Raw genomic sequence first — 20,961 nt, 5'->3', positions numbered from 1 at the left:
AAAAAAAAAAAAAAAAAAAAAAAAAAAAAGTCAGTTTTAATGCACTGAACGCGAGCTTGAAAGCATCTGCTCGCGTGTTAGCTTATTTACCGGTGTATTAAAAAACGTTTATAAAATCGTTTCGTAAAATAGAAACAATAGATCTGAACGAATGCTCGTGAAAGCAGTACAAAAAAATAATAAGTAGACAAAGTAAACTTGTTCCCAGTCGATATCGAAAAACGGTGGTTAGCAGGTGTAGCTAACTAGTTAGCCTTCGTGTTAACAAGTACCAGGTCGGCCCTTGTTCCATAGAATCCACGCGCGGGGGTCGTCACGGAGAACCCCCCGTGCACACGAGTTGGGGGTGGGGGGACAAAGTGGACGTGGTGGTGGGTTGTTTTGTGAGGAGAAGCAGACGTCCTCTCTCTCTCTCTCTCGCTTCCAGGTGGAAGGAGGGTGTCGCTTGTCGTGCGGGAGGAATGAAGGAAAGAAAGGACGGGGCCGGCTGATTTTCCCGGGCCTATCCCTTGATTTAGCAGGGCATCCTCTCCCGTGACGCCGCGGTGCCTCTTCCCTGGGCTGGCTCGGAGGGGAGGAGAGATAGTGGGATATCCTGCCTGGTTCCTTCAGTGCAGAGTGAAGCTGCACAGTGCACACTGACTCGAACGTCACGTACTGCAAGCGAGAAGCCTCCTGCCCCGCCTTCCTTACGTCACTGCCACTCCGGGTTTCTATTGGCTCACACCGCCCTCCTTCTTTCCAGGATTATGCAAATGAGGAGCACTCACGTGACACGTGGAATTTGAATGCATCGCGTGCTGGCAAATTAGATTGGGGAGAGGATGGAGGAGGAATGGGGAGACGCTACTGTAATGTGCAGCATTCCAAATGTGTTTCCTCTTGGAACGATGAGAGGGGTGCCGGGGGGTTGGGGAATGGTGCTTCCCTCTTTCAGGGAAGAGGGACAGAGGCAGGATTCATCAACCGAATCGAAGCAGTCCACTTTCAAATCGATCCCATCCTTTCATCGTTTCACACCGCACGTACTGAAAACAACATCGAATCGTCTTTTGTGGGAAGATGCACAGATCTGATGGGAATGAATTATTATTTTACTGTTAAACATAACATACACATGAAACCGTCTCCCTTCTTGCTCTGTGACTGACTCTTTTTTTTTTTGTCCAAACTTATCCCTTAAGATAAGCCTCCTTTCGTTTGTGAGGCAGATGTGGTAACCACTCATGAATCCTAATAGACAATCGCTTCCACACGCTCGAGAAAAACCCGCTGGGAATCGTCATCATCGGCTTTCCAGACAACCCCCTCGCCGCCCGCCCACCCACTCCACCAGACTGCTCTCTTATGACTGACGTGTCCTAGAAGACTGGCAGAGGTCAACTGCCAGAGGATGGCTAAGATTCCTCACATCCTCACAGTGGCGTTACTCACCCTAAACGAGCTGTCGGGCCTCCAGGGGCCGGAGCTCAGCGTCATCGTCGCAGTGGTGTGCAATCTAGCTCAAGAATGTGGCAGAAGGCCCCCGGCATTCCTAAAAACTCACCGATTTTGTGTACCCTGGCGAAAACAAAATTGCGTGAGTCTATCAAAACAGGACGCACGAAAAAGTCTCAAGAAGCCATGACCTAATATGAACAGGAAGTCGGCTATTTTGGTTTGAAGTACCAGTAGCCATCTTGAATTGAATTCCAGGCCTCGTATTTTGACCACAGATGGATTAGTGTACTAGTTGCCGGCAGAAAACGATTATCAAACATTTATTGAGTAGCAGAATGTGACCCCTTAAAGGGACCTCACGCCCTCATCCGCGATGTGCTTTGACGCTGACACTTCCTTCCCCACATCAGCAAGATCCTCTCAGACATCCGCAGCACTTGAAACATGAAATCCGAGGGTATGGTTATGTCGCTATTATGTCTCCGCACAAGGCGGAAGGTCAGTTGAAAAAAAAGAAAAACCTTGTCATGGCGTTCAGCGGCTTGCAAGATAAGCGACGGCGAAATGACAATCGCGCTGTCCTCAGTTGGCCTCTCATAAAAAGCTCTCACACAGACACATTCATTCACGCTGCTGCCATGGCAACCTTTCTCCATCCCCGAGAAATATTATACAGCACCACAACATAAACACACACACTCGCACGCAGTTCTTATCAAGAGTTACCTGTCATGTGTGCTTGAAAAGGAAAATGACGGCGGCGTCAGTCAAGTCAACGTGATTCATTTTCGAGCGCGCCCACGCATCACAAGGCGTCCTGCTTACACTTCGGAAATAGATTACCGAGCGACACCTGATGCGGCGCGTGTATGATGCAGTGGCATTTTTCATCACAATGTTGTGATGGCGCGTGTTCGATTTTCAACTTGGGAGTGCAACTAAGACGGCAGCGCTATCCGCGCAATCAATGCTAATCGACTTCACCAACGTAGATGCGAACACATCAATAGTTTGATCAAAAACATGGCGCTATGTGAGGCCTCACGGTTGAGCACAAACTACGCATGAAGTCAAATGAATTGTCTGTAAACGCTTTGAGACAGGGAAGTGTCTCGAGGCAGAAATCTGGGGAAGGGTACAGAAAAATGCAGCTTTGATGGGGTCCCTTCTGAGTGCGTCGTCAAAAACGCTCGAAGCAGACAAAGTTGCGTCAACAAAGTATTGAGCAAAGGCTGTGGATACGCAAAACGTTTTGTTATGTTTTAATCATGAGACGATGTTGTGTGTGAAATTCCAAAGGTGGGGAAGGGGGTGAATTTACTCCATTTAGGAATACCCGTAACTAAACTACATAAAGGGCCTTAAACATTGAAATAGGCTGCCAACATACCAGCGAATATCCATGTTTTCTATGTTGCAGTTTTCAGAATGTAACGTAAACCTGCAGATCCTTTACTTTTATTTTTGAGCCGACAGGTTGGGTCCTGTACGACAAATGAAGGCCAATAAAAGGCACCTCTAGCACTTGCATGTCAACACCTGAAACTCCATTTCCTGAACGCGGCTTCCTGTTTTGTCTCCGGCAACACAGACCGAATAGCAGGTGCAAATGGACGAATCCTTTACCGTACGCAAGTTTTTCTTTCTACGTTGACTTTTTTATTTTATTTTTTTTAAGTATGTCTCCAGAGGGACAGCTTGTGCTTTAAAAGTTGATCACATGAGAATCTAGGCCATGCCGGAATGAGGACAAAGGCAGATAAGAGGGTCCGTCGTTCCGTAAAAAATAAATAAATAAATCCGAATAGTTGGATGATGGAAGCACAAAGGGAGGACTGTGCCCATTTCAAGGATGAGTCGCTATTTAAGATAATAATTTGACTGTCGTCTCTAAAGACCACTGCCGCGGGCCAAATAGCTTGAAGATGGAGGGGAAAAAAAACAGTATTGAACGGCCTGTGATTACTGTCAACGTTTGCGGTATTAGCTCTGACAGGAATGATGTGTTTGCAACATATTTGGCCATCGGAGGCTGGCACGAATGGGTGTGTTGAGCATACGTTAGCGCTTAACAATGCCTGAGGATTCTAGTTCCAATTTGCGGTTTGCAAATTCTCAGAATTGTTGTTGGTTTTTTTAATTTATTTATTTATTTTTTTTTATTCTTGGCCATCACTAAAATAATGCCTATTAAGGCATTTCTGTGGGTTTTTTGGGCTCTTTCTGTAACATGCTCACATAGGCTTTCAACTTTAATCGCATCTGCCAATCAGTTTACTTTTTGGGCCAATTAGCATGAATAGCTAGCACGCATGCTATCCAAATAAAATGGCTTCAGAATGAGGACGGATGATGTGGGGAGGGCAGTTTTTAAGCGGGTGTATTATTTGCGCGACGTGAGATTAAGCGCAATCCAACAGTTGTGAGGCAAAAGCAATTTCCTCGGACGGAAGAACACATCCTACTAACAGGTCTGGGAGCCCGACTGCGCACGGTGCCTGGAGAAGGTGTCTGCCACCCCCTCGTTTATTCCCTCTGTCTCCTACCTTGGTCTACGCCCTTGCAGGGGGTTCACACAGCCTAAACAATGTCTCAGTACTTTTCCGATGTGTGACTCCATGGTGTTTACAGGTTTGATCGAGTTTGAGCAAGGTTAGGGTGTGATCGATCAGAGAAATAGTACATTTCACACGGCACTCCTACGAACAGAATCGCTGGTATCCTTTCAAACAGAACTCTGCCGAATTGGGACAGTGTACATCACTGTCAACTACAGTATGCTAGCTGCGGCGTCCCGTAGATTGGTACATGAGCGGCAGAACGGGTCATGCCAGGATATATTCGCCAGTGCCATTGAGACACAATTTGCGCGTACTCTACCAAAATGCACACAAGACTCTGGCGCAAAAAACGGCTTTTGGCAGAGACGCATCATGTCGGCCAAAGTGAGGAGCGAGTCTTGCAGCACGGCTCCTCTTTTCTGACTCAGACTTCCAGAGGTGTGAATGTCTGTCTGTCTGCGTGTGTGCTGCACTCTCACATGGCCCCCTGCCAGAGCTCTAATTTAAGATGCTCTGCTGAAGGGAAGGAGATGTGCTGTTGGGGAGGGGAGCGGGAAGAGGGGTGGGGTGGGGGGGGGGTTGTTTGAGCCACGAGGGAGCCAAGCCCAGGCAGAACCCCGGAGTGGAGTGGATGGCTGTTAAGCTCATCAATGGACGGATGAGTCATCGCCACTGCAGTCTCTTACTGTACGTTCCGTGTGTTCAGTGTTTGCACTGTCACCTGAGCCCAGGCGCTGTCTGCACCGACGTGCGAGTGTGTACAGTATGTGCGCGTGTGTGGGCTCAGAAAACCTGCTAAGCAACAATTTCCACATCCGGCAAACTCTCAAAGGTCACAAGCTTTCAGACCGCTGGCTGCGCCTTGCATCTGATTTCCATTTGGGCCACTTTCACTTTCAAACCTCCCACCTTCCTGCCTTGCGCGGCCCTCCTACGAAACTTCATTACCGCCGAGCGGGGGAAGAGGGGAAACTCCAACTAGTAGACGGGGAAAGAAATTGTTGTTTGACGTCCCGTTGTGGTAATTAAAGTGAATTACTGCCACGGAGAGGATTGGAGTGGAACAGGATCGTCGAAACAAACAAGCTCTCTGGCTCCAAGTCGAAGCCTTTTTGAGCCTTAAAGAGCACGGTAGTTCTCGTGCGATTCCAGGAAGGCAGCTGTTTAACAATCCACAGTATGTTTATTGCCCATTAGCATACACACATGATGCAAATTCATCCAAATCATTGGTCGTACGGGAGGTGGAGCAGAGGGGCTAACAAGATGATACTGAGTCTAGAGAGACGAAAGCTGTGTGTACATCAGAAAATGTTGAGATTTGGAAAAGACCCTTGGAAAAATCATCGTCGTCGTCATTATTATCATCATCATCAATCATCTCACACCTGCCCTCACGCCCGTCTCTCAGACTGGGATTGTACAAAGACTGAATTTTGCAGGGTTGCTATAAACAAGGCGTGATTCTTTCTGCATTTATTACGCACAAGGCGATGCCGCTGTCTTTATTGTTTGCAAAGTTTCCTGTTTCTGGTGTTGTTAGAGCTCATCTATTGGCTGTTGGTTGCGTCACGTCACCGCAAAGGCTGACAGTGATTTTCCAGTCCCAAATAGCAGGCGATGCAACGAAGACTTACCTATTTTGGGTGGCCTCAATTTCGTAGAAAGGAAACCAGTTCCTGCAGACTTGAGATCCCAGTGCAAATGGATCTATTCCAGGGGTCTCATCCACAAAGCCCCTCAAAAGTCGTTCGGGAGCCGCCCCTAGAAAGTTAGAAAAACAAGAATCACTGATCAGCAAGAAATTAGACGCTTTCTTTCCTGTAATCGGACAGAAAGTCAGACATTTTGGCTCGAAGCAGCCATTTTGGATGAATTCCCAAATTTTTCATGCTTTGGACAAATTCCTACTAAGAAATTGCTCTAAATGAGCCCCAATCAGAAGCAGATGAGGGACCGTCAAATGACATGTTGAGTATAATGAGGTTTCACTCTGAGAAGGGGTCCAACACTAGTTCACTAATCGACATGAATGTCGATCATAACAAGACACATGAAAAAGTTTCTAGAATCCAAGCCAAAAGTCAAACAGGAAGTTGGCCATTTTTTATTCAAAGCAGCCAATTTGGGTGGAATCCTAGCACTCATATTTTAATGATCCTACCGGGGAATTCGTCCAAAAGCTGTAGAACCTCGGCTGATATTCAACTTGACTTCATTTTCCATTTCATTAGATTCAGCTTTGTTGTTGGAAAGATTTTTCTGGAAACAACTTTCATCACGCTTTTGATTGGCTAAAACAGGCATTCGCAGACATCTTCGGGTCAATACGGTTGCACTTTACAGCCTGCCGATAGTAGACAAAGTGATTTATAAATATACTTTTTTTTTTTTTTTTTTAAATGTGGAAAGTTGTTTTGACAAAATATTCCACGCAAGACAACATCTGATCGGCAACCTGGCAATGCTGTTGACGTTCCTCTGCGGTCTCACAGGGGATGATTTGGTGTCCACATGGTGGCCTGTGATTGCTCCAAATGACTAGGAAAGGAGCTCAGCAAGAACTTGGACTACCTTCCAAAAAAAAAAAAAAAAAAAAGCTCTCATTCCTCAAAACCATTCAAGTCGCCAAAAAGTGCAATGTCTCTGGGTGGCGGCTGTCCTTGTGAGGGCTATCTTTAAATTCTGTGGTAAGTGTGTTGCCATGACGCCTGTCTGGAAAAGATTCACAGCTAAAATCTTATCGGCTTCATTTTCACTCTACTTATCACGGCTGAGTGCTGCTCAGGTCAGACTGCCCTCTGTCCTTTCCTTAAACCCGGACAGTGCGTGTGTGCGCTACATCAGCTATCTTAGTTGCGTTCTTGGTCACCGCTAACATTTAGGATCAGGTATCCTTCAAAAACAACAAAAAAATTGAAGGGTCTTTATGGCAAATCCTTGGAATGATCTTGAAACTTTGATGCCATGCATGGTGCCCCGACATGAGATGGCAATTTAGCATTATCTTATCTTAGCATTATTTATTATGTGTCCAAATGCATCTTGGGATATTTTCCTCGCCAACCGACATATCCTCGGTTTAAGCTAACTGACAAGAACAAAATGCTGGGAATTCGGTGCGTACTTAGTTTATTCGTATTCTCAATTGGAACAGTAGGAATGGACCAAAAAATAAATAAAATAGCTCCTGTTAGTGGAAAGTATCTCACGCAGCAATTGTAATTGTCACGAATAAACGTCACATACCAGTAAATCACTTTTTAAAAATGCATTCTGGTGTAACAAGAAGAAATGCTAATGCTCACAAGGCCCTCAAAGCATATGTTTATGTCGCCACTCACTTTGTCATCAACACACACACAGCAAAACCAAATGTATCATCTGGTGGCGCACGCTCCTGACTGAGCAGCAGACAGTGTCCGCTAAAGGTGAAGTCAGGTGACCTTTGAGTACATTTCATTTTTTGGGGGGGCATGGGGCGTGCATTACTCGCCGCTTGGACCCTAACCTTGGCAAACAGTGAAGGTTCACTGCACTCGGAAGAGTTGTTATCGTGCTCGTGGGACCTAAATGCATAAAGCGTGCGCTCATTATGCGTTGCACCAACACGCAGTGGATACCGCTGTGTATAATGAATATGCCATGACCACCCTCGAGCACGCGTTGCTTGCATTATCATTGCAAATAAGCCAAGACACGTGTAGCCACACACACACACACACACACACACACACACACACACACACACACACACACACACACACACACACACACACACACACACACACACACCATTGCACACACTTTTAATTAGTGAACACACACGCATTGACACACACACACACTCACACACAAACGCAAAAGAAAGCCTGTAGTGACTCAACGCTTCAATGATTTCGGATCCCGATCCCAATACCAAAGGAGAGCACACGGTGACTCACAGTTTCCATTGCGGCCTGCACGATGCCTGCGCGAGTGTGTGTGTGTGTGTGTGTGTGTGTGTGTGTGTGTGTGTGTGTGTGTGTGTGTGTGTGTGTGTGCGCGCGCGGGTCTGTGTGTGCAGGTGTGTGTTTGGTGAAGCACTTCAAGCAGGCAGGCATGCAGGAAAGGCAGGAGGGGGGGCGGAAATCATGGAGCTACAGTGGGGTAAGAGCCACCCCATCTTGCTTCCAGTTGACCCGGTGTTGCGCAAGCTGTTGTTGATGCTACATTAGAGGGCACGCACGCACAAGCACACACACAAGCACACACACACACACACACACACACGCACGCACACACACACACACACACACACACACACACACACACACACACACATACGTCAAAAGAGAAGAAAGGCAATTACAGTGACTTGGGCATGATTCCGTTCAAGCAGTCGGCATGTGTTACTCGTATCACGTGTGACTCGACTTGCTCTTTTAGTAACTTCAGCCTCCCTTACTTTTCAATGGCACTGTTGGACGAAATGGACATCAATCAATATGGCAGCAACGCTGATTGGCTGTGATGTTATTCATTGTTTTGTTTTGTTTCTTTCTCTCACTCGTCAGTTGCCATAGCACTGCTGTCATTGTGGGCCAAGGAGGATGCAGATGAGCGGCAATGGAGAATGACAGGAGCGATGCTTTTCATTACTTGTGCTGTATGTGTGGATTAATGCGGTTTAAATTAGATTAAATGTTGATTGTAGTTCTTATCGATGATAGTAGACGCGCCACTTCTTCCAAACGTGGCTGATGCTGTCGAGTGGCTTCAAACCCGCGGCAATATAATTTCTCGCTGGCATGATACCTGGAAGATGCATCCCCCCCCCCCGCCTAGAACCAGTTTGGACCGGCTGCCGTGTCCGCTCCCGCCCAATGTGACGGCTTAGCATGTGACACAGACGCTCCATGTGATCCTCTCGTGATCGCTAACCGTCGGCCACAGGTTCTTTCATTTTCATGGGGCTTGATGTCTGCAAACTAACAATCATGATTTTACATTTGATGGTTTTAATATAATGCACATTTCAATTTTAATTATTAGTCATAATTGAAGTGTTTTACCGATTTTGATATTTGTTCACAATTAATTTTTATTCAAATAAATTCCTGTGTTTTTGTTTTTCCTGTTTTTTTTCCATTTTTAAATATCAATTTACATAAATAAAAACCATGCAAGTATACTTATACTTCTAAGCTTACACGATAATTAAATTTCCGCTTTTAATACTGAATATGTATACACATTTCATGAAATTATTTATAAATAATCAAAATTATGATCGTTTTGGGTTAGCTGTTTAATTCCTTGTCAAATGAGAATTATGGTTTTTAATTCAACATTGAACTATTTTAAAGAGTGATCATAATCAATCGTTTGTGAAAAAAAAACCTGTTTTGCTGCTGCGTGCTGAGCTATGGTACCAATTGCAAAGCGTCCCTGTTTGCTTGTTTGTGTCATCCAAAGCATGGCAATCTTATTTTTCAAACCGCGGTTGAGGTCTGCGCTCTTCTAGTAAAGTTTAAAAATACAGGTGCAAACTTTACAGTTGTTAGGAAAATGACAGCTTTGAGCTCTTTTAAAGAGGGGAAAAAAAAGGGCTGATGGTGAGAAAGGAAGGAATTCAGGCGGCCAGTTCAATTCAATTGGTTGCCGCCGCGTCACATGACGGGCAGGTCACGCGATACCTCCTTATTGGAAGACAGGAAGTGGCGAGCGTTGGCGTCTCGCATGCATCACTTGTCACTCCAATTATAAATCATGCATTGGAGGACGGCAGAGGTCGCAAAAGTACTCACACTCTGTAATTTAGCATAAGTACAGATACTTGTGTCAAAAAGAAGGTTAAAAAAGTACTGATTCAACTACTGTACTTAAATGTAGAATGTATCAGTCACCAAATAACCTTTCATTTGATGATCAATAACCTCGCATCTACTTTGCCTTTCAGCATTGCATGAACACAACCTATCAACCCCCCCCAAAAGTCCTGATGCAAAGTTTGGCAGCGTTTGCCTCAAGCTCGGCGTCCTGCTGCCTCTCCGTGTTGGGTCTCTTGTTGTGGCTCTGATCGGAACATGACGCAACACGGGGCGGCGAGCAAGAAACAGGCGGGTGGCGGAGCAGCGGGAGGAGGGAGCTCACCTTGGAGGACGAATGACGGAATTGACATCAAGGACGCGGAGCGGTTTGTGCGCGCGCAACGCTCGGCAACAGTGTACACTTTTCCACTCGAAAATGTCAGCAAAAAACTTTAAACGGGGGACGTGTGCAGGACATGGAAAAAAAAAGCCGTTTGATTATGGTGAGGATGTGGCTAAACGGAAGCTATGATGACGTTTATGATCATGGTTTATTATTTAGCAATTTGTCGTCAATATCACGTACATTCCCGATCTGGCCGTATATGCTCCGCTACATAATAAATTCATTCATTCAAATGACAGAAACAACATTTATTTATTGATTTCCCATCTATCTGTGCAGCTCGGTAACGCTGGGGACCGCTGGCCTACCTGAGAATCTTTCACTAGCGTGTTTAATGGCAACAAACTAAACTGCCTTTTTTTTTTTTGGTCCAGTAAACAATCTAGCAGGACAAATTGAAAACTGCACTTTCAGGGTCAACTTTGAAGTTCACTAATGAAACGCGCAGAAGGGGCTGATGTGTCGGAGGCGTTATTAATTTTTGGTGCGAATGGGAAACTTATTAAAGAGAGCTTTTGATCTCTTTTGCATATTGGCTTGTAATTAGCGACGCATGCGAGCATATGCCTCCTTTTGCGTAGCGGGAGAGTGGGCTGACAAAAGAATGAAAAGGAAAATGACGCGCCGTTAGTCGGCCTAATGAGGTTGTTCTCGTCCTCGCTGGCCCAAAACAATCTTCAAGTCTGTGTGGTTTGTCCAAACCCGCCGATTAATCACGCTTAAATCAGGACGCTTCTGTGAAGTGAAGGGGTTCGGTCCCCTTTCATATTTCACGCAGTCAAAATAAAAGCTTTGATTCCGCTGGCCGCCGAGGCGATCTGCTGCATTGCGGGAAAAGGACGACCAATAGCCGGCAAGAGACGGTCTTAAAAACTTTGTGGAGAGGTGCGACATCATGGCCGAATGCCATTAAATCCCATCACACACACACACACACACATTTGGTGCGACTGTGTTTTGCATAGGGGCGCATTATTGCCACCCTGCTGAATTGCATTAAAAAAAAAAGGCCCACAGAGGCAAAATCCTCCCAGGAATTCTATCTGCGCTTCCCTTCCGTTCCAACATCAAAGACTCTCCATGGACTTTTCTGCTCATCCTTTATGGCTTCCACCCAAAACTTGTGACCTTTGGTGAAGGTCAGAACGTCACTCACTTCACCACCAAAGTCCGATACAACAATGCTCCCGGTCTGTTAATCTCACCATTCATATACACTACACCACTTCAGAACGAGACCCAAAGATGGGAATCACGTACGATACGGCATACTTCTATTTTTGGACCGTTCCAAAGAGTCTGGAAAAAAAAAGTCATATTTCGGTGTGAAACTAAAGGGTCTTGTCCAACCCCTGATTGAATCCTTGTGTCCAGACCCGTCAGATCCATTTAAAAACAGTCCATGATGTTCCAAGAGAGGAGCTTCCTTTTAGGAGCATCTCTTCCTGTAACAAACATTAGCAACAGCGCTATCTCACCGCAGTCTCTGCTTTAAGAGCGTCGTGAGTGGCAGAAAGCATCGTAAATTACACAAATGCGACAGGCGTCCAGGGGAGAGACGGCAGCGTAATGCGAAGCAGCCATCCAGTCTCGTGAATACACGGGGAGTTTGAAACAGAATTATGCAGGCGGGTCAGATAAGAGTTATGGATGAGTTATTGTTGTGGATTCAGCTTTGCCAGCCTGTTTTGTCCCCAAATCACCATGTCCTGGCTTGTACTCCATCTCCGCACCTACCATACACTGTACATGGGAAAAAAGAGAACCTTTGCTAAGTAAACTGTCCTAATCTAGCAAATAGAGAACGTATTTGACCGCCGCGGGGCAAAATGAACACTGTCTTCATATTGAGGGTTTTCTTCGCGTGACATGAATTGAAGCAACCTCAAATGACTTGGCTTGTGTTCATTTAGGTATCCACCTGTCACAGGACTTAAAAGTGTCCCCAGTTTTTGGTGACATGAGCTAGAAGACACCAATCACGAAGCTAAACAAAGCTGTGAACAATGGTTCACAATCATGCAACAGTAACTGGTAACTACGATGATAACTGAGCACGGGGTGGACCTATCAATCATTTTGCGCAACATGCTGAGAGCCACAATCAAAGCGAGGTGCTTTCGAGGCTTAATGGTGGGAACATTTTCATTTTTAATCCGTAAAGGAACCGGGAGAGAGCCTCACTGGCGTTGATGGAAAAGCCAGCGAGTCCTCATCTTTTTGCCTTGCCAGCGGCGACGTCGGCATGGCAACGGCGGCACAGCGAGTGACTGAGAGAAGGAGGGGAAACGCCGGTCCTTTGGCAAATGGGTCACCCAGAGAGGAAACCCGCAGTGACGGAAAACGGCGCTATTAAGTGTTACGCGCTTTGCCCCTGACCTCTTTGGACACACTGTTGTTTAGATACGGCCCGCATGTTACAACATAGACGGTTAAACTATAAACCGGATTAAATTCGGAGTTTTTGGAAGACGGCCAAAGCAAGCTTTCAATCACGAGGTACATGTGTAAAAACAAGAGCCAGATTTAAAGGACACTGCAATGTAGGACATAAAAATGGCTGACCATGAAGTTATTTTAAATTACAAAAATATGAGATAAATAAATTAATAAATATTGGGAAAAAATTTATACAATACTTGGTAAAAAAGTATGCCACAAAAACTACATCAAACTATTTGACAAAAAAAAAAAAAACTACAACTTACATTTTTTCCGAATATTTATTTGGTAAAAATGCAAAAATATTTGGGAAAAAAGTTAAAGCATTTGACCCCCCAAAAATCCAAATTACCACATCTTTAAAAACGAAATATTTGAACATTAAAAAATACATAAAATTGTTAGCCACAAAAAAAAGTAAATTAAAAAAAAATATGTAAAAAATAAAGTAACATCGTACTTTTTGAAAAAAAAAAAAAAACTACAACTTACATTTTTTCCGAATATTTATTTGGTAAAAATGCAAAAATATTTGGGAAAAAAGTTAAAGCATTTGACCCCCCAAAAATCCAAATTACCACATCTTTAAAAACGAAATATTTGAACATTAAAAAATACATAAAATTGTTAGCCACAAAAAAAAGTAAATTAAAAAAAAATATGTAAAAAATAAAGTAACATCGTGGTGACCAAGGAAAGCTGGCATTTGCCACAGCGCGAACCAGCGGGGCTGACTTATCTCTGCCCGCCGACTTTCGCAATCGCTCGTAAATCGTGTCACAGGTGATGCAAGGCGATATAAAGAAAGTGTACACGCACACACATTTGCACAGGGGTAGCCTATATTTCGACACGTCTGTGCGGCTGGCTCGCCTGGCGTCGGGTTACATCACCCTTCAGAGAACGGATGCTCCGATTACAGGAAAGGCAAACACAGGCCTCTGGGGTCTGCGCAAGTGTGTGCGTGGTCCCGTTGTGCGCTTATGTAACCAATCAGAATCCCCGACGCCTTTCTCTTGACGGAGGCGGCCAGCTTCGGGTTCGAGTTTCATCACTCGATTGGGCACACAGTCTGGGGGGGTTGTTTGGATAAGGGGAGATGATGCACTCGTCTCCCGGAGCTGTGTGTCCAACCTGCTGACATTTTATGGTTGAAGGAACACGTCAATGTTGCACGTCGTCAAACACGATGACAGTTAGCAAATACGTTGGGGATTATGCGCGCGTTCCACTTCTTTCGTCCATTTACCCTATGTCGTGTGGCAAACCATCCAAAAAATGTGCATCTCTTTGTAACCCGCCCCCCTCCAAAAATGCTGCTGAATAATTAAAGAAAATCAAGCACATTTGGTGCTGAATATTTCATAAATTGTAATTTGGTCAGACGCGCCGCAGAGGTTTCTTTTCTTTTGCCTTTGAAGGCAAAGAATGGGACACAACACATCTGCTCCCTGTTGCTGGGTGGCGGGAGGGCCGACGGGGCTGTGAATTTGGGGTGGGCATGTTTTTCAGGGGAAAAAAAATATTGTCTAATATGCAAATATGAGACAAGCTACAATCTATTCACCACAAAGAGAAAATTCTCATTAAAACAATACAATAAAATATAAAAAAATTGAAATATGTGAAATACACAAAAATATGATAAATAGAAAAATGACAAACACACACACACAGTTGTGGAGCCACGCTGTGTTAAATGTCAGTGAATTTAGGTTGGAGAATGTTTTTACAAAGCAGGGAACCCCATCGGATTAATGATGTGTACAATTCCCACGATGATGCATGCGTGTAGCGTATACCTCCCACGGGGATAAACAAAACACCCCGACACGTGCCATGCGTGCAATCTCGGTGGTGAATATCCCGACATTTCCTCGATTGGACGCGCTTCCCTCGGGTCTCCGTGACTCATCTCTCATCACGACGGAAAAATTCTCACACTGCCACTCACACCGGAGCAACACAAAAAGACCCTTTTTCTATGCTTCTTAATAAGCTACGCCGATGGGATACGGGGGGGGGGGGAGTAGCCGCCTCGCCCCGCCACCCACCCCCCGCGGGCTGCACGTGGGATCACATGACTTTACCAGATGAGTCATACGTCAGGTTGCAGGCGGAAAAGACATCAGCCGTGCGCCACTGAGCCAGAAACTCCAGTGAGACTGGCAGGCTGTTGGCAGCTGGCGGCCTTCTGTGACTTTTCTGGTTAAGTGATGTTCGATTTGATGTTGGGACGTCCCCCCTCCCACCACCACCTCAAAATTGGTGGGGATGCGTGGGGGTATTTCTACTGTTTCACACCTCATTAGGTTGGTTAATGCCAAACTCGAAAGGTGGAGACGCATGCTTGTCTTGCATTGCAGTGAGAGCAAGCAACTGGTCTGTCTCCTACCGACAATGGCTCTAGGTACTGGACAACTCTTCTTTCAGTAAAAAACCCATGCGCTTCATGAAATATGTTCAAGATGCCATTCTATGATGCAGGTGCACCAAATACAGTATCCAGTGAATTCAAAATTGACACTGGTGAGTCATCGGTGGGCATCAGTGAAGCGAGGGTCCCTGATGAGACAGACCGACAAAGATCCCGGCGGAAAGTCTGCCACGACGATGCAGAGTTTCCATGGCAACATGGCCTGACTAGAACATTTTTTTTCCCCCCTCTTTCAAATGAGGCGCCATTTGAGATCCAAGTGGCAGTCTTTGTGTACACAAAGCCAGGGTGGGCCGCCAGGTCATAACTACAGGGGGAACATTGCGTCTCCGGCGACAAGTCGACAAAATGATTGGGCCTGCGCGACCTTGCTGCTTTGCAATGTCGTGGTGATGAAGTCAAGGTGACCCCCCCCCCACCCCCCATTGCACTTCTGACATGCAAAGGAGAAGGAAAGGATGCTGAGCTAAATGTCCCATGATGCAATGTTGTTGGTGCTCATCTCCAAGGTGTATTTCTGGTGCACTTAAGTTCATCTACAGAGGTCTAACGGCTCAGATGAGTTCCATCTTGTCCACATCTCACAAGCCTGCGTCGCAGTCTCGCTCCTTCGTGTAAACGTGTCAGTCGTGGGTCTCGCCACCCCACCTCCCACAACCGCGAGCTCCTACTCGCTCTCACCCACGCCATTTTTGGTCATATTCAGATGAACAGTGACTGGCTCGACAGTTGGTGGTTCTTGGAGCAAAGCTGGGAGCTCCTATTGATGATTTCGCAAGCATTCTTGTATCATTTTCACGCACGTCTGGTCTCCTCCAAGACAACTGGACCCAAAGCAAACGTGTGTGAGTCCATTTGACACTGTATATTAAGATGCGGTATATGTGACTTGATGAAAAGCAATTCGCCTTGAGCCGTTGAGTCAACAAACGCTCTTCTCCGAGAAAACCGCAAACGGCGTTTATTTTACTGGGAGTCGCTTCCCTCGGCCGCTTTAAAAGCCGCGTCGGTAATCTCTGTGAAATCTCTCCTCCCCGCAGGCGATGTGCCCATCTTGGGGGTTTACTCCTTAGAATTCAATGTGCAGGTTTCACTATTAAAAGACCGTGGGAAAAAAAAAAAAAAAAGGCCGCCAAGGCCGAATTTGCAAATTAACCGTGGAACCCGGAGTTTGTTTTAACACTCGGTGAGGAATTATTTACAACCAACCAGAATGAGAAGCATCCATTGGATCAGCAAACAGAAAAAAGCATATTCTGTTTTTGCATGTGATATCAATTGTTAGAAAGCAAAAAGAGAAGAACAATGCAGAATCCTTTCTAACATCTTTGACATAGCGAATTCTCTCAATGATCCTAAAACCATGGCGCCATCCACATTAAAAAAGCAGAGACAAAAAGGCTTTGCCATTGAGCAGCAACGATCCACTGAAATTACCCCAAAATGTCAGCTGCAAACACACACACACACACACACACACACACACACACACACACACACACACACACACACACACACACAAACACACACACACACACACACTCATACAAGCACATCCAAGCACGCTTGCACTTGCACGCAACTTCACATCCTGACATCCATTTCCTGCAGCAAAACCTCCCTGTTATTATTACACAAGACTCAAGTTGGAGATCCGCCATGTTTCACAAAAGCCCAGTCGGTGCATCCGAGGGTTAACAGTGCGGCTGCGGTCGTTCCCGCCGCAGGAAGGAAGATATTTGCTTTGGTTGTCACGCCGAAAAAAAATGAATGGGCAACAAACTCGGTTTGTCGAATGCTGGCTTTCCGGTAGCCTGCTGACGCCCTGTGAAGGACGATACAGGGACCGAAGGATTTTAACTTTTTACAGTTCTTGCATTAGCGTCAATTGCACATTTTAAAATATCTGTTGGGGAGGGCATTCCGGGACCCAAGTGTGTCACGCAAGACTGTTTTTGCCAAGCCCTATAAATTAAGAAAAGTGAAATAGTGAAAAACAGTTGAAGGCTATAGTATATATTCACAAGTGAGGCCATCGTTGTTCTTATACTTTGCACGGGTTTTCACCAATTCTTACTCGAGATGTTTAATATATTTGGAAACAAATCTCTGAAAAAACTTTGGAGGGTCTATCATATTTTGAAATAACTGATGGAACAACACATAGGGAAGTGATAGCTTTGCATTTTCTCACTCCTTCCCATTCACATTCAATCACGAACTTGTAATACTGTTTACGTGGCTCCATGCGGGTTGAAGCTGGGAAAAATGGGAAAGGAACGGGAAAGCCTCCAGAATCAGGCACACCGACCAAGCGTAACATTCCACATAACACAACCACATAACGCGTGCGTGTGTGTGTGTGTGTGTGTGTGTGTGTGTGTGTGTGTGTGCGTGCATGTGCCGTGTGTGTGCCATATGTGATTAGAAGGTCGAGGCAAAGAGGGAGACGAGTGATGCAATTCCCCGGAAGCCAAGCCAGAGAGGACACGGGGAGGAAGTGAGGAAGGAGGAGGAGGAAGGAGGGGAGGGGAGGTTGCTTCTGTCGAACTCGGCGAATGTGCTGACGAAACAGTTGCATTTGGAGAAAACAACTTATATCTACTAGTCTTTTATCTAATATTTGTAGATTTTTTAAAAAAAATATAATACTTTTGTTGTTTTGTCTAGTTTTGTAAAAAAACTGCAGTAGGCGGGGGACACCCTGAACTGGTTGCCAGCCAATCGCTGTGCACACATAGACGAACAACCATCCGCGCTCAATTTAGAGTGTTCCATGAACCTGCCACGCATGTTTCTGGAACGTGGGAGGAAATCACAATACCCGGAGAAAACCCACGCAGACACAGAGAGAACATGGACACGCCACACAGAAAGACCAGAGCCAGAATTGAACCCTGCACCTCTGCACTGTGAGGCCGACACGCTCACGTGTCTTCCACCGGGCTGCCCTTTGTTTCATGTTTCATCAAATTTTTATTCACGTATCTTTGCTGCATATTTTTGTTGAGGTTTTTTGTTGCTTATTTACTCAGATTTTTCTTCGTTTTGTAATTATTTTTGCATATTTCTACAATATTTTTTCTAATATTTATGACTCTTCCCATCTGATATTTCGCACATTTTTTTGCATTTTGTCTCGTATTTGAGGACAAGGGAAGGGAAGAAGCAGCAGGAAGGAGAAGGAAGGAGGGAATGCTGTTTGTGGGGGCGCTCTGGAAAATGCACTGAAGGGAACTGTTGCGTTGTGGGGAAACACCTGACTAAGCGTGCCACAAATGTTACCAAAAGAGCGTGTGAGTCACTTATTAAGGCTGCGATCTATTTTGGCTGCAGGAGGTAAGCCCTCTATTTCTGAACACGGCGGCAGTGGCAGCGAGCGGCCGTCCGTCCTTGAGTCTCTCAAGTGCGAGATTCGGTTACAACGGAGGGAACACTGGCAAGGACGAATGAAGGAGGAGGAGGAAGGAGGGAGGGAGGAGAGGAGGGGGGGGGGCACTGGGGACACAGGCGGTGAGTCAGAGGCCAAAGTAATTCCATCTTGGAATTCCGTCTATCGTTTCATCAATGGAAGGATGGAGAGGCAAGGCTGATCAATGAAATGCCAGGGAGTGTCAAAAAGTGATCTTTCCAATGCCTTTCATTTAGTGAAAATAAGTCTGCGGACACCGGATGAAAGCGTCTTTGTTTTGCACATTCCCACACTATTATTTGCTCATTTGCTCGGCATTGTATTGAGTCACTTTGTGGCTTTGGCAAGCCAAAGTCTTTCCAAAGAAGTCCTCCGAGGGACACATTTAGGAAACAATAGGATTCATTACAGCAATGTTTCCCAACTTTTATTGAGCCAATGCACCCGTTTTTCAGGAGGAAAAATCTCACCAAAAAATAATAATGTCACAAAAAAGTATGAAAATTTAAATGAGAAACTTAGCAGCCTTCCTCGGTGTCCTAACACTTCAAACAACGGATGTTTGAAGACAAATTGTATATATATTCTTTATCCATTTATCCACTGAGAATTTGTCTGCATGACTGTATTGTACTGCCCCTGAAAAACATGACATTTATGTATTTTTCCACCTATTATGTTTTGTTTTTTTGTTTATGTGCAACATTTTGCTTTATTATTTGTGGGGACATTTCTAATGTTTGTGTCTATTGTGGTTTAATTTATTTTCTCGTATTTTTTATTTTATTTATTTTTTGACAGTCGCTCGAGAAATCTCCTGGGATAGGCTTCTGTGACCCTCTCCGGCAAAATCTGTTGCACTTTGGAACATATGACGTTCTCTTTGAATGTAACGTGTTATATCACCTGACCAGCTGCGATGAATCAGGTGCTTCTTACTTCCACTTCTTGTCCTTGACCTTGTCTGTTTTGTTGTACTGCCAACTATCAAGGGAAAAAAAAAGCCAGTGAGAATCCTCCTTAGATCAACATGACACAAAATGTTTAATCGTGCAATAGGAGCAGGGAGCCACAAAAAGCCTGTTGCTGAAAGGAAATCTTTGGCCTCATGTTGCTACAAAAAGCATCGAGTCTCATCAGTCCAACAAAATTTGACCACAATTATGAAGTTCTGCTTTCAACGCTGTGGTGTCCTCATCTTGCTCTCGAGGTTCCGGCTCGACTCGCCAGGGCGAGACTCTCGTGGTGTGGCATACAGCCAATCGAGACAAGCCTGGACTCTTGTCTGTGTGTGTGTGTGTGTGTGTGTGTGTGTGTGTGTGTGTGTGTGTGTGTGTGTGTGTGTGTGTGTGTGTGTGTGTGTGTGTGCATGTGTGTTTTATTGCAAACTCACCCTTAAAATCAAATGTGTTTGGTCACAGTATAGTCTATCACCCTAACGATAAGATAATCAAGGTTCACCCCCTTAAATAACATCAGCAAATAAATATGTTAGGTTAGCACATGTGCCTAACAGTTCTGAGGTTGGGGGTTCAACTGCAGGCTGCAGACTTCCTGTATGGATTTTGCATGTGCTTTTGTAGATTTTCTTCAATTACTTTGGTTTCCTCCTGCATTCCAAAACCATGGATGTTAGGTTCATTGACAACAACAAAACCGTAAGTGTGAATGGTTGTTTGTCTATATATGCCCTATAATTGTTTTGTTATCTTTCCAGCATTAAGACTGAGAAGAAAACATACAATTGAGGTTTTTGACGCTTGCTAAACCAAGGTCTGAACCGTACCATCGTAGCACCGACTCCACAGAAGGGAAAAACATGAATGGAATGATTGATGTTTATTGTTGAATGAGTCTGAGGGGAGCGGAAGGCCAAACCACCGCAGAACACGGAGCTGGACCCAGTGGCGGTCGGTCTGGCTCGGCCCCAGTGCGCTTGTCTGGTACAAAGAGAAGACTGCGGTTCTTGGAGCTCATACACCAGCGCTTCACCGCTGCTTTGCTCTCTTCCCAGTTAATTTCTGCATTTTAGCATCTGCTGCGAGTATGAGTCATATCTGGGGAGAAGCTGCAATGCTTTCGCATTGACATCCGATGGATACACTCCATCCAGATTACACGGTTTTGGTGTAGATAGAGGGATTTATTTTCCACACATCTGTCACTATACTCTGCATGAATTTCGGACCAAGTAAGGGCAGTGGTATACTAGACCCAACAGATAGGGCTAGTTAAAAAAATTGTAATAATAAACATTGTAACGTGAATTACTGCCCTCTATGGGACTGGAAACTATTATCTTTTTAATAGTTTTTCTTTTGATCAATAATATAAATTTTGATAACTTGATATTTTCGTCCTTCACCCTCAATCTGGTTTAATTAAATGTTTGGGAACCCTTGAATACAGTGAGAAGAATAAAATGAAATTAATTTGTGTGAGTACAAAGCTCTGGCCCTGCTTGCAGTATG

The 20,961-nt window shown here is 45.0% G+C and overlaps 1 long non-coding RNA gene across 1 annotated transcript; it reads right to left on the bottom strand.

The window, feature by feature from the left end:
* Window positions 1-95: 95 nt before the first annotated feature.
* On the bottom strand, window positions 96-19,472 carry LOC109507219 (uncharacterized). Its single transcript, XR_002166430.1, has 3 exons — window positions 19,397-19,472; window positions 5,639-5,765; window positions 96-1,072 (listed from the first exon to the last, which is right to left on the bottom strand). It is a non-coding gene; the product is annotated as an uncharacterized LOC109507219 (long non-coding RNA).
* Between the last annotated feature and the right edge of the window lie 1,489 nt (window positions 19,473-20,961).

Source organism: Hippocampus comes, unplaced genomic scaffold (assembly GCF_001891065.2).
Source record: "Hippocampus comes isolate QL1 unplaced genomic scaffold, H_comes_QL1_v1.1 scaffold526, whole genome shotgun sequence".
In the NCBI taxonomy this organism is placed as follows: Eukaryota; Metazoa; Chordata; class Actinopteri; order Syngnathiformes; family Syngnathidae; genus Hippocampus; species Hippocampus comes.
This window is presented reverse-complemented; position numbering and strand designations above follow the sequence as displayed.